The sequence below is a fragment of the Protomyctophum bolini genome (genome assembly GCF_963924005.1).
Source record: "Protomyctophum bolini genome assembly, chromosome: 9".
In the NCBI taxonomy this organism is placed as follows: Eukaryota; Metazoa; Chordata; class Actinopteri; order Myctophiformes; family Myctophidae; genus Protomyctophum; species Protomyctophum bolini.
Window position 1 is genome coordinate 1,271,875 of NC_137870.1, and position 12,500 is coordinate 1,284,374.

The 12,500-nt window shown below is 44.5% G+C and overlaps 1 pseudogene across 1 annotated transcript in view; it reads right to left on the minus strand.

The window, feature by feature from the left end:
• Positions 1–6: 6 nt before the first annotated feature.
• Positions 7–12,500, minus strand: part of LOC308321246 — a 35,276-nt pseudogene continuing 22,782 nt past the window's right edge. The window contains exons 12-20 of the transcript XR_013966217.1: positions 11,785–12,058; positions 11,042–11,154; positions 9,218–9,412; positions 6,536–6,629; positions 5,433–5,495; positions 4,749–4,852; positions 2,782–3,132; positions 1,397–1,490; positions 7–1,039 (exon numbers count right to left, since the gene is read on the minus strand). The product of XR_013966217.1 is annotated as an uncharacterized misc_RNA (transcript). The remainder of the gene's footprint in view (positions 1,040–1,396; positions 1,491–2,781; positions 3,133–4,748; positions 4,853–5,432; positions 5,496–6,535; positions 6,630–9,217; positions 9,413–11,041; positions 11,155–11,784; positions 12,059–12,500) is intronic.

The window sequence follows — 12,500 nt, forward strand, 5'->3', positions numbered from 1 at the left end:
GTCGACTGTTTAATGAAAGGACGCGGGCTGTGTGTGTCGAGGCGGGACCGTCTGGCACGTGCTACAAACAATGCTTGTTCCATGCAGGGTTTTGAGGGTGTGTGTGTGTGTGTGTGTGTGTGTGTGTGTGTGTGTGTGTGTGTGTGTGCGTGCATGCATGTGTGTTTTATAGTTCCTAGAGCCCCACCTTGCCACCCAGCAAGTTTATTGCCTTGTATGTCTGCACTGCAGATTAGGGGTGGAAAACGCACGCACGCACGCACGCACGCACGCACGCACGCACGCACGCACGCACGCACGCACGCACGCACGCACGATAAAACGTCCTGTGCGATATAATCCACCAGAACCCGACGAAACACACTGGCGTCCTCCAGGAATGAGTTCTCCCACTTTGACGTCGTGGTGTTTATCTCAGACTCAGAACACAACACAATGTTGACAAAATAACAAAGAGACGAACGAGTGCAGAGCGGGCGATCGAAGAGGCCACGTTGGGCCGGGCCGGGGTCCGTCTCCAGGCCGGGGTCCGTCTCCGGGCCGGGGTCCGTCTCCGGGGCGGTACGGGGCGGTACGGGGCGGTGCGTCTCCGGCTCCACTTCAGAATGGCTTCCCTTTTTTTTTTGTCTCGAAAAAAGCGAGTCTCTGGAAAAGGAGCAACTCTCTCTCTCTCTCTCTGTCTCTCTCTGTCTCTCTCTCTCTCTCTCTCTCTCTGTCTCTCTCCTTCCTTCAGTTCAGCATCATGTCCTCCTTCTTCTTCTTCTCTCCTCGTATTTGTTCGTTTACAATCCAGAGGCTGATGACAGGGTGGGCGTTGGGGGGGGTTCTATTTATTTATTTATAAGGGGGGGCTATCCCAGTGTGCAGGTCTGGGAACAGCTGAGGGTGTAGGCACTATAGGAGGGCAGGTCTGGGAACAGGTCTGGGAACAGGTGAGTAAAGGGGTGGGTGGGGGTTAGGGTAGGGTCCCACCAGGATCAGTGTCCCCATCTCCGCCTTTTGTCGGGAATCTTCATCTCTAGCTCGTCCTCTTTGGAATCTGGGGTAAAAAGCGCGAAAAGAATGGGTTTAGAACAGTGGTTTTCAACCCTTTCCATATATTGAGGCCCGTTATGTATTGGGCATCTGAGCCACGGAACCACCATCTGATGACATTTAGCCTCTCAGACCCATTTCAGCCACGGAACCACCATTTGATGACATTTAGCCTCTCAGACCCATCTGAGCCACGGAACCACCGTTTGATGACAATTCGTATGTGCGTCGTAGGTGTGTGCGTGCGTGCGTGCGTGCGTGCGTGCGTGCGTGCGTGCGTGCGTGCGTGCGTGTGTGTGTGTGTGCGTGCGTGCGTGCGTGCGTGTGTGCGTGTGTGTGCGTGTGTGCGTGCGTGCCTCACCTATACACTCGGGGCAACACTTGCCCTCTTTGCGGGTGATGTCATCGCAGGTCAGAACCGGACATTGTTTCCTCTGACACTTTGTCACTCCGTGCTGGAAATAGAGACGAGGAGACGAGGCATGAATACACCGTTCTGACCTGAGATCAGATTCTACACATGTTCTCCTACATCCTGACAGTTTTCCGTTCTGACCTGAGATCAGATTCTAAAAATGTTCTTCTACATCCTGACAGTTTTCCGTTCTGACCTGAGATCAGATTCTACACATGTTCTTCTACATCCTGACAGTTTTCCGTTCTGACCTGAGATCAGATTCTACACATGTTCTTCTACATCCTGACAGTTTTCCGTTCTGACCTGAGATCAGATTCTACACATGTTCTTCTACATCCTGACAGTTTTCCGTTCTGACCTGAGATCAGATTCTACACATGTTCTCCTACATCCTGACAGTTTTCCGTTCTGACCTGAGATCAGATTCTAAAAATGTTCTTCTACATCCTGACAGTTTTCCGTTCTGACCTGAGATCAGATTCTACACATGTTCTTCTACATCCTGACAGTTTTCCGTTCTGACCTGAGATCAGATTCTACACATGTTCTTCTACATCCTGACAGTTTTCCGTTCTGACCTGAGATCAGATTCTACACATGTTCTTCTACATCCTGACAGTTTTCCGTTCTGACCTGAGATCAGATTCTACACATGTCTTTGACAGTTTTCTGAAAAAGCTATGTTTCTATGTCAGTCGTTCTTCACCAAAAGGGGTTCCTGCCCAAGATGGGTTAAGCAAATGGTCGACTAGTTTACTAGATAAAAACTAGATAAAAAATATAATATGTATATATTTTATTTTTCCCCGAAGGCCTCAAGATCAGGTAGATTATAGTCACCAATGTACACAGTTTCTGAATGCTTTTTAAATGTACAAATATTTATTCCCCCCCCCCCCTCCCCCCAATTTTTTTTATATATTTTATTTCTTTATTTTATTTTTTACATAATAGGTAAGCCATTACGATGGCATCAAGCCCCGGCAAAATACATTTTAGTCGACTAAAATCAACCGTAGATTTAGTCGACTTAAAATCTCATGAAATCTAGTCGACTAAAACTAGCTCTAACACCAAAAGCATTCCTTCCAGGGTGACTAAAATGTGACTAAAAAACAGAAACGAAAACCATAATATTCAACTATAATAATATGACAAAAAAATAAAAATAAAATAAAACCAAACTCATGTCACACCAGCAGTTAATACATAATATAATAAATAATACAGTTAATAATATATTAAAGAATATATTAAAGAATATAGTAAATAATATAGTAAATAATATAATAAATAATAAATAACACAGTAAATGAAACCAGACTCACATCACACCAGCAGTTGATGCACTTCATCTCTCCCACCACGTGCACCCGGGGGTGCCAGGTGTCTCCGATCTGGTAGTAGTTCTTACCGAAGCGGCATTGCAGCGGGCGGGGGGGGACGCTGACCCCTCCCCCTCCCCCGCCACGGGCCGATGCGTCGGCCTGCATCAGCTCACCGCCGGGCGCCGCCCCGCCCTTAGGCCCCGCCCCCCCGGGGGGGCCGGCGGTGACTGTGGGGGCCGCCTCCTCCTCGGGACACTCCTTGCAGCAGTCGGTGGGGTTGCGTCTCAGCGGGCGGCTGCACTGCAGCGCCGGACAGGTCACCTTCTCACAGTGCACCTCCCCCGTCGCCCCCTGGTGGTGGAGAAAGGAAAAGGTTTAGTTATGGTTGGTGGTTCTCCTGTCCAGGACCCCTCCCCCTTCCCTGTCTAGGACCCCCTGCCTTCTAATTCATGACAGTTTTCTGAAAAACCTCATGTTTCTATATCAGTGGTCTTCAAACTATTTCATGTCTAGGACCCCTCCCCCCCCCCCCCCCCCCTCTGTCTAGGACCCCTCGCCCCCCCCCCTCTGTCTAGGACCCCTCCCCCCCTGTCTAGATTTGAGTTAAAAAAAAGAATTGCTCTGAAAGAATATATATTGAGAGATTTGCGACACATTTTTTTTTCTTTCTAAAATAGCAGATCTACAAGCTCGTAGCGCTGCACTATACAAGCTTGTAGATCTGCTATTTTTCAATAGCTAAATTATAAAATAATAAGGATTATAACACCAAAAGGATAGATTAATGGCATTTTCTATCATGGGACCCCTATAATTTGTAGTGTAAAATCACTGTTAATTTAACTCACTCAGAGAGTGTACAAATGGAACCAAATGCACCCGTTAGGGTCCATTTGGTTCCATTTGTACACTCTCTGAGTGAGTCACAGACCCTTTTTACGTTAAGTACAGTATTACAGTATACAGGACGGTTACGGTATCGCCTTACGTTAAGTACAGTATTACAGTAGGACGGTTACGGTATTGCCTTACGTTAAGTACAGTATTACAGTAGGACGGTTACGGTATTGCCTTACGTTAAGTACAGTATTACAGTAGGACGGTTACGGTATCGCCTTACGTTAAGTACAGTATTACAGTAGGACGGTTACGGTATCGCCTTACGTTAAGTACAGTATTACAGTAGGACGGTTACGGTATCGCCTTACGTTAAGTACAGTATTACAGTAGGACGGTTACGGTATCGCCTTACGTTAAGTACAGTATTACAGTAGGACGGTTACGGTATCGCCTTACGTTAAGTACAGTATTACAGTAGGACGGTTACGGTATCGCCTTACGTTAAGTACAGTATTACAGTAGGACGGTTACGGTATTGCCTTACGTTAAGTATACAGTATTACAGTAGGACGGTTACGGTATTGCCTTACGTTAAGTACAGTATTACAGTAGGACGGTTACGGTATTGCCTTACGTTAAGTACAGTATTACAGTAGGACGGTTACGGTATTGCCTTACGTTAAGTACAGTATTACAGTAGGACGGTTACGGTATTGCCTTACGTTAAGTACAGTATTACAGTAGGACGGTTACGGTATTGCCTTACGTTAAGTACAGTATTACAGTAGGACGGTTTACGGTATTGCCTTACGTTAAGTACAGTATTACAGTATACAGGACGGTTACGGTATCGCCTTACGTTAAGTACAGTATTACAGTAGGACGGTTTACGGTATTGCCTTACGTTAAGTACAGTATTACAGTAGGACGGTTACGGTATTGCCTTACGTTAAGTACAGTATTACAGTAGGACGGTTACGGTATTGCCTTACGTTAAGTACAGTATTACAGTAGGACGGTTTACGGTATTGCCTTACGTTAAGTACAGTATTACAGTAGGACGGTTTACGGTATCGCCTTACGTTAAGTACAGTATTACATTAGGACGGTTTACGGTATTGCCTCACCTTGCAGGTGCAGATGGCACACTTTATGTAGCCGAAGGGAGGAACGAATGGGTGCCAGGTGGTCCCGGGGGCGTGGATCTGCTGGTCGCCCTCAAAGTAACACCCTGTTGGAGAGAGAGAGAGAATTTGAATCCATCATTAATAATAACTCATCACTCCAATATGTTCTGGGAGAACAGTCCAAATGCACAGAGAGAGAGAGAGAGAGAGAGAGAGAGAGAGAGAGAGGGGGGGGTCAGTGAGGACAAAACTGTCGGCAGGAAAAGCGCTGAGTCATGACGTGTTAACTTGTGTCCACAGGGAACGAGAGAGAGAGAGACAACGAGATACAGAGAGAGAGGGAGAGAGAGACAACGAGATACAGAGAGAGAGAGGGAGAGAGAAAGGGACAACGAGATACAGAGAGAGAGAGGGAGAGAGAGAGGGACAACGAGATACAGAGAGAGAGAGAGGGAGAGAGAGAGGGACAACGAGATACAGAGAGAGAGAGGGAGAGAGAGAGGGACAACGAGATACAGAGAGAGAGAGAGGGAGAGAGAGAGGGACAACGAGATACAGAGAGAGAGAGGGAGAGAGAGAGGGACAGACAGACAGACAGACAGACAGACAGACAGACAGACAGACAGACAGACAGACAGACAGACAGACAGACAGACAGACAGACAGACAGACAGACAGACATACCTTCGGGGTGTTCCTCTGATTTCTCGGGAGCTTTCACGTCCTTAGGCTCCGCCTCCTTCCTCTCTGCGGCGGGACAGAAGGAAAGGACAGAAGGAAAGGACAGAAGGAAAGGACAGAAGGAAATACATTTAGGGATTCGTTTATCGGACTTTATACAGCGACTTCCGCCGGAGGAAATAATAGTTATTTTAATCAACGTTTGCCTGTTATTTGCCTGTTATTTGCCTGTTATTTGCCTGTTATTTGCCTGTTATTTGCCTGTTATTTGCCTGTTATTTGCCTGTTATTTGCCTGTTATTTCTCCTATTTCTTGTAGGTCTGCTATTTTTGAAAAATCGAAGAACGGCTGACATAGAAACATAAGCTTTTTCAGAAAACTGTCAGTATCGATAGAAGACATTTTTAGAATCTGATCTCAGGTCAGAATGGGTTAAATCAGGGGTTGCCCAGAAGGTAGAGAGCGCGATCTACCAGTAGATCACAAAGGCTTTGCAGGTAGAGACCACATGACATGCCCCTAAACTAAACATATATCATTAAAAAAAAACTACTTGAATTAAGGTGACTGATTGATTGATTAAAAGAGCCTTTCAGCTCAAACACACAATACAAATGCAACACAAATACAAAGTCATATACAAATAACTAGGAACTCCATGTTCCTCTCTCTATATTCCCATTCCAAGTGTGTTTGTCTTACAGTGTTTTCAGCGATGGGATCATACGTTTGTGGGCGAGTAGGTCTTGTTGAGCTGGTCATTGTCAAAGTAGCTCTCAATTCAAAAACTATTTTTTCATTATTATTTTGGCTCAGCCTTTCCTTCTTTAGCGAAACCTATAGACAGTCAGAAGTTGGATTAAGTCCAGCAGGTGGCAGCCATGTCACATACTTCTGTCGTTCCAATTTCACGCATGCGCACACCACTCGTGCTCATTGACGTATACACAAACAGGTACACGGACATTGCTGGTTGTAGGAGTGGTTGCACCACTCAGAAAGTGTGGGCACCCCTGGTTTAAACGATCATATGTATATATATTTATATATATACATATATACAGCATATCCTCTCTCTCTCTCTCTCTCTCTCTCTCACACTCACCGTCACAGATGGGGCAGCACTTGTTGTCTGGCTGGACGGTGAGGGAGCAGGTCAGCACCGGACAGATGACCGGGTCACAGATGACCGTTCGCTTCTGCAGAACCAAGACAAGAAAACATGTTTATTGATATAGAAGAACACAATTAAGGCACGTCTTTACATTAGGAGGAAAACTATAAACAAATCCTTGAATAACGTCTTTTCTATTGCCAGGAGGAATGTGGAAGATATGATGTAACTGTCTGAGATGAATCCCATCCTAAAAAATATATATATATTTTTTTTCCCTTTTTTGAATATTTTATAAAAAATAAACATAAAATAATAAAAATAAACCATGTAACAAATCCTGAATAACGTCTTTCTGTTGCCAGGAGGAATGTGGAAGATATGATGTAACTGTCTGGGATGAATCCTATCCTAAAAAAAATATCCTATATATATTTTTTCCTTTTGTGAATATTTTATAAAAAACATAAAATAATAAAAATAAACCATGTAACAAATCCCTGAATAACGTCTTTCTGTTGTGAGGGGGAGGAGGAATGTGAAAACGTGATGTAACCGTGTCTGACAGAAAAAAAGGACATATGTTTTAACCCATTTTGGACTGAGGTCGATTAAAAAAAAAAAAAGGCTTCGAAATCATAACATTTTTCAGAAAAACCCATGTTTCTATATGTCAGTGGTGCTCAACCTTTTTCATGTCAAGGACCCCCAGAATGATCTCTATTGGGCCACGGGACCCCCATCTCAAAGTATGTACGTAGAAGCCAATATTTTAGTTAAAATGTTCGCGCTGAAATATAGGCCTATAAGATCTGCGCGCTATGAGCTTGAAGATCTGCTATTTCTCAATAGCTAAAGCATAACACGGTGCTTTAACCCATTCTGACCGGGCACCCATTTTGGTGTTGGCATCATGTTATGCTTTAGCTATTGAAAAATAGCAGATCTACAAGCTCATATCGCGCCACCGAGTGGCGCGATACGAGCTTGTAGGTCTGCTATTTTTGAAAAATCGAAGAACGACTGACATTTTTCTAGAATCTGATCTCAGGTCAGAATGGATTAATCAGACCAGTGTGTGTCCAGTGGAAACCTCGTATGAATCTGATCTCAGGTCAGAATGGGTTAAAAGCACGTCGATAGATTTGGGCAGCGGGCCTGCCAGCGATTTCACAGAGCGAGACCTTCAGTCGTCACGCCGACCAAAGGAACGCACTGCGGTGTAAAAGTGATATATTTCCATGTCGCGTTCCCTTTAACCCATTCTGACCTGAGACCAGATTCATACGAGGTTTCCACTGCAGGACACACACACTGGTCTGATTAACCCCATTCTGACCTGAGATCAGATTCTAAAAATGTCAGTGGTTCTTCGATTTTTTTCAAAAATAGCAGACCTACAAGCTCGTAGCGCGCCACTCGGTGGCGCGCTATGAGCTTGTAGATCTGCTATTTTTCAATAGCTGAAGCATAAACATGATGCTAATACCAAAATGGGTTCCCGTTCAGAATGGGTTAACCCATTCTGACCTGAGACCAGATTCATACGAGGTTTCCACTGCAGGACACACACACACTGGTTCTGATTAACCCCATTCTGACCTGAGATCAGATTCTAAAAATGTCAGTATAGTTCTTCGATTTTTTTCAAAAATACCAGACCTACAAGCTCGTAGCGCGCCACTCGGTGGCGCGCTATGAGCTTGTAGATCTGCTATTTTTCAATAGCTAAAGCATAACATGAGGCTAGCACCAAAATGGGTTCCCGTTCAGAATGGGTTAAGAACTCCACAGTGGGTTTAGGTCAATTTCAGGAATGCAAGCAGCCGATCGGGAGCCATTCGATATACTGTAACGTAATCCCCCGTTCTCACTTCTCGGCTCATAACGTGACATCACTAACTAGTACTGTATTATTCATTCTTTCGTTATACGTGACCAACAATCAATTACGTTAATGTTGTAATTAATACGGATTGAGTGACGGCTTTCACCAATGCCCCGCATCTGTGATGTTCCTTTTTTACTGACGCCAAGTTTACAATAAGAATTTAAATATGAAGCGAATGAAAAACATCTTATTTCAATGGTAGTGGATGGAGAGAGAGAGATGATTTTTGTCCAACCACGAAACTAGCAACCAATGGGTGCGAAGAGGCGGGACTTGATCTATATGAATATATATATAAAAAAATAATATATGTGGGGATTTCCTAGATTTAAATGACTATGGAAAAATGGAGATATGTTTTGCCAAAAGGGACTTTCGTTGTAGCAGATTTAATTTTATTTGTCAAGCTTGGGAAAGAGTACTCTGTATACATCTGAGTTGTATTATAATGAATTATGTAATGTAAACATGCTGTAAAATGCATACATGATGTAATGTAAAACATGCTGTAAAATGCATACATTATGTAATGTAAACATGCTGTAAAATGCATACATTATGTAATGTAAACATGCTGTAAAATGCATACATTATGTAATGTAAACATGCTGTAAAATGCATACATTATGTAATGTAAAACATGCTGTAATTTGCAAATGTGAAACGGTGTCTTATAAACCCATGAGGGTTAATTGGGCACACGGTGTGCATGACACGAAAATAAATAAACAATCAATCAATCAATCAATCAATTTATAATAATATATATCCCTCCCACCAACCTGGCAACTGCAGGAGAAACAGGGGTCGTAGTTGGGGGTCCAGCGCGCGCCGTGGGCCTGGTGCTGGCTCTCGAAGAAGCAGGTGTGGGGGTCCTTCCTCAGCTCCTCGGGGTCCCGGACCGCCGACAGGTCGCCCTGCGGCCCCCCGCCCCCCTCACCCCTCGACCCGAACTCACAGCTGTTCGGTATGTGCACCTGGGAGGGAAGGGAAGGAAGGAAGGGAAGGAAGGAAGGAAGGGAAGGAAGACAGGAGAAGTTAGCTTACAGTGGTTTAAATGTCTTCATTTAAAGGGTTTAAATGTCTTCATTTAAAGGGACACTTCACCCTTTTTGCAAATAAATATATGTTAAAGGGGTTGTCAGTGATTTCAGTCAAAAACTTGTTTTTGCCTTGGGACACAAGCTTTCATCCAATCAGGATAGAGAACAAAAACGAAACCTAAGGTTTTTTGACCCCCAGGGGTTAACTGGGGACAGGGAGGAACTCCTTATATGGTCAGCACACTCTATAGTAGAGAGGATTATCAGAACAAAACAAAAAAATAAGTGATATTTGAATTAAGTGAAATCACTGACTCTACCTTTAATGACGTTTAGGAGCTTTAGAACACTTTCCTGGGGGTCTTTATGTGTGTAATATGTGGTTTTAGATATTTTAGATTGTAGCAGTGAGCCTGTTGTCTCTGATGTCATGGACACTGGGCTCACTTCCTTCCTGGACTACATGTGGTCTCAGTAAGACAGCTCTCCCCCCTATCCACAAGGAGGAGCAGTGCACCAAAGAATTATGGGAATTGTAGTCCAGGAAGGTAGTGAGCCCAGTGTCCATGACATCAGAGACAACAGGCTCACTGCTACAATCTAAAATTGGAATCTAAAGCTTCTAAACGTCATTAACATATCTTTTTTTGTAAAAAGGGTGAAGTGTCCCTTTAACTTTGTGTTTTAAACCATGAAAATGTTGAAATGGTAAAAAATGTAATAATAACTCAAATCTATAGGAAACCGACAAAAACGACCCACTGTTTGCATCACGGGGGGGGGGGGGAACAGCAGGTGGTTGGAAGGAAGTAACGAACACGCGTGATTGGTTCCCCACATCACCTGACCTGATTCCGCCGTCAAGCTGCCTCGTTATAATTGCTAAACGCTAAACGGAGCGTCCAGCGCCCGGCACTCTCTCTGCTCAGTGCAGCTCGCGGCAGATGGCCGTTTATGTGTCGGACCTGTTTGCCATTAAAGCGCCCGGACCTTTACTGTGTGTGTGTGTGTGTGTGTGTGTGTGTGTGTGTGTGTGTGTGTGTGTGTGTGTGTGTGTGTGCGTGTGTGCGTGTGTGCGTGTGTGTGTGTGTGTGTGTGGTGCTCGTGCACGTGTCCGTGCATGTTGCTGTGTCTTACACACCCCAATAAACCTTCACTTTTCAACAAGAGAACCTTGGCGAGCCCCAACACCTGCTAGTGGGAGTGTCTGTCTGACGTGTGTGTGCGTGCGTGTGTGCGTGCGTGCGTGCACGTGTGCGTGTGTGCGCACTGTGCATGACTGTGTGCTCATGTTAAGTGCCGCGCTAAGTGAGCAATCAGACACACACACACACACACACACACACGTAAACACTCCAGAGGACGCTAAACGCGCTCCCTTACAACTGGTCCTTCTCTCCCTGAAACAACATATTTTCAGATCGGCGTCCTCAGCCAAACATAGATAATTCCAGGGGTGTCCGGACATGGAAAAGGTTTGACACAGAGAAACATGTCAAAGAAAACTGTCATGATTTCAGGGACATTTTCTGGGGCTAAATGGGTGTGTTTTGGCTCATATACCTTTCCCCGTATCTCTCTCTGGGGTTCAGCTTGGTGCTGACCTGGATGAAGGCCGTGCCGCGGTCCAGGTGCCTCAGCAGGTCAACACTGATGTCCTTCAACACGCCATGGGCCTGGAGGAGAGGAGAGGGAGAGGAGAGGAGAGGAGAGGAGAGGAGAGGAGAGGAGAGGAGAGGAGAGGAGAGGAGAGGAGAGGAGAGGAGAGAGAGGAGAATTTAATTATATGTTCTTTCAGAGCGAACTGTTTTAAGTCAAATCTTTACTATTAATATTTAATATATATATGCACGTGCATGTTTGTACTTTATGTATTCATCAACAATGATGTTAATGCAGGCTTCCGGTGTATGTTCATCATCTTCACATACTTGTATCATTACTATATTGATTTATTGATACTATGTTGCGGTGATTAGGTGGGATGGGAGCGGCTATAGTTTTACGAGAGCTTTGTCGTTTGTTTTGGTCCTCGATTATGTATGTATGAACTATGAATGAATAAATATAAATCTCAGTATACCTGCGAGCCGTAATAAAGGTTCATATATATATAAATATAAATATAAATATAATATAAATATAAATATAAATATAAATCTCAGTATACCTGCGAGCCGTAATAAAGGTTCATATATATATAAATATAAATATAAATCTCAGTATACCTGCGAGCCATAATAAGGTTCATATATATATATAAATATAAATATAAATATAAATATAAATATAAATCTCATTAATACCTGCGAGCCGTAGAACCCGGTCAACAGCCTCTTGTGCGTCGGCGTGGCGGGGCTCCGCCTCTCCTCGTCCATCTCGTCCGATCTCCGCCAGCCCGCCGGTCCCGCCGCCGTGCAGGTGGGCGGAGACCGTGAGGTCATCGCTGCGGCCCAGGCCCGTCACCACGATCTCGTAGTGGAGGTGGCACTGCTGGTCCACGGACACCCAGGCGTGGCCCGCGGAACCGGTCCGAACCGGCGGGGACACCAGGTGGGCCCGCCAGGGGAACCGGGAGTTCTGGTGTGGTGAGGGAGAGAGAGAGAGAGAGTGAGAGAGAGAGAGAGAGAGAGAGAGAGAGAGAGACAGCTTTAAATTATAGGCCTTAAAACCCATTTCGGTGTTAGCATTATGCTATGCTTTAGCTATTGAAAATAGCAGATCTACAAGCTCATTTTATGAGTCCCACTTCAACGATGTTAGGAGTCATATTTTGCCATTTTTTTACATTTAACTCCCGTTTCATTTAATTTGGTTATAATATTATTCATGTAGAAAACAGGAGAAGAAATGATTATTATTATAACTAAAGCTAACAGTACAGTAGTACAGTACAGTGCGTCCCGTGGATGCAGAGGTCGTTGTTTTATGGCGTCCCTTTAACTATAACCTGCGTCTTATTGGGATTCAAAATGCACCCTGTGTGCTGCCCGATAAACCGCACATGCATCTGTGCGTGCGT